This window comes from Arvicanthis niloticus, chromosome 20 (assembly GCF_011762505.2).
Source record: "Arvicanthis niloticus isolate mArvNil1 chromosome 20, mArvNil1.pat.X, whole genome shotgun sequence".
NCBI classification, from domain to species: domain Eukaryota; kingdom Metazoa; phylum Chordata; class Mammalia; order Rodentia; family Muridae; genus Arvicanthis; species Arvicanthis niloticus.
The window spans coordinates 25,638,807-25,640,505 of record NC_047677.1 but is presented as its reverse complement, the minus strand read 5'-3'; positions in this window follow the sequence as shown (position 1 = coordinate 25,640,505).

Genomic DNA, 1,699 nt, shown 5'->3' with positions numbered 1-1,699 from the left:
CTGACAGGTCAGCCTTCAGAAAAAGCTGTTTGTTGTGCCAGAGTCGCCATGTAGCTTAAGTTCACTGGGACTGCGCCGTGCTTAGCTCACGCAACATCCTGGGTTCCATCCCCAGCTTACAACTATGAGGAAAGTTCTAGAACTAGGTTGTGGAGGTGTTTGAAAACCTCGGAAAGGCTATGTGGCAACTTTCATATTCCGAGTTTTAGAAAACAAGCTGAGTGTGGCAGTGGTGTCCGCATCCTCAGCACTCATGGGCTGAGGCAGGAGGTTTGCCATGAGTTCAAGGCCAGTTTGGCCTACAGAGTTCCAGGCCAGCCTGCATTAAGAAAAGGAAGAGGGGCTGGGGAAATGGCTCAGTGGTTAAGAGCACTGGCTGCTCTTCCAGAGGTCCTGAGTTCAATTCCCAGCAACCACATGGTGGCTCACAGCCATCTGTAACGGGATCTGGTGCCCTCTTCTGGCACGCAGGTGTACATGCTGATAGAGCACTATATACATAAAGGAAGGGAGGAAGGGAGGAAGGAAGGAGAGAAGGAAGGAGGGAGGAAGGGAAAGAGAACAGAGCCACTACTTGTCACATGGCCATTCTACGTCTGGGAATCTGGGAAAATAACCCAAGATAGAGCCCAAACCCAACACAGCACTCTTTTTATTAACAGAGCGGAATCCGTGTCCAAACAGCCACCAGGGGAGAGCCATAACGGCCAATAACATGTACCTACAAAGTCATTTTACTTTTTTATACTTTATTTCTGTTATGTATATAGGGTGAGGGTGTCACGTGTGTGCCACAGCACAGGTGTGTGTGTGTGTGTGTGTCAGGGGAAAACTTGCTAGAGTCAAGTGTCTCCTTCCACCATATGGGCCTCAGGAATCAAATCAAGTCATGTGACTTTACTCACTGAACCATCTCCCAGACTCTTACGAAGTGATTTTTAAAAACGCAGACATGGTTCAGTGGGAAAAACAAACAAACAAACAAACAAACAAAAAAAAAAAAAACAAAAAAAAAAAAAAAAAAAAAAAAAAAAAAAAAAAAAAAAATCATATCACCAAAACTGACAACCAGATTGATCCTCGGGACCCGCACTTGCTGGAAGGACAGGACCAGTTCCCTCAAGTTGTCCTCTGACCTACACACACACACACACACACACACACACACACACAAATAAATGTGATGTTTTTTAATTAAAGGAAAACGCACGAGGGAATGGTCCACAACGTGTTAACATCCATCCGGTTTTATCTCTGCTTTGTGGTTGACACGCAGGGGTGTGCTTACTGACAGAGGCTAATTTAGACGAGAGGCATCTTTGCAATAACGCTAAGCATTTCAAACTGCGCCTGGTCCTCTGTGGATGAATCAGGCTTGCTTCTTCACAGTCTCTCTTGCAATGGTAAGAGCACAGAGCTGACCGAGGTAGTCTGGACCACAGGGTCTCATTTACAAAGGTCAACTCTTTTTTGGGGGGGTGGGAGGGAGGTTGGTTTTTTCGAGACAGGGTTTCTCTGTGTAGCCCTGGCTGTCCTGGAGCTCACTCTGTAGACCAGGCTGGCCTCGAACTCAGAAATCCACCTGCCTCTGCCTCCCAAGTGCTGGGATTAAAGGCGTGCGCCACCACCACCTGGCCAAAGGTCAACTCTTAAGACAACACTAAGAGGCAGAATAAGCAAAGGTTTCTCAACAAGCAAG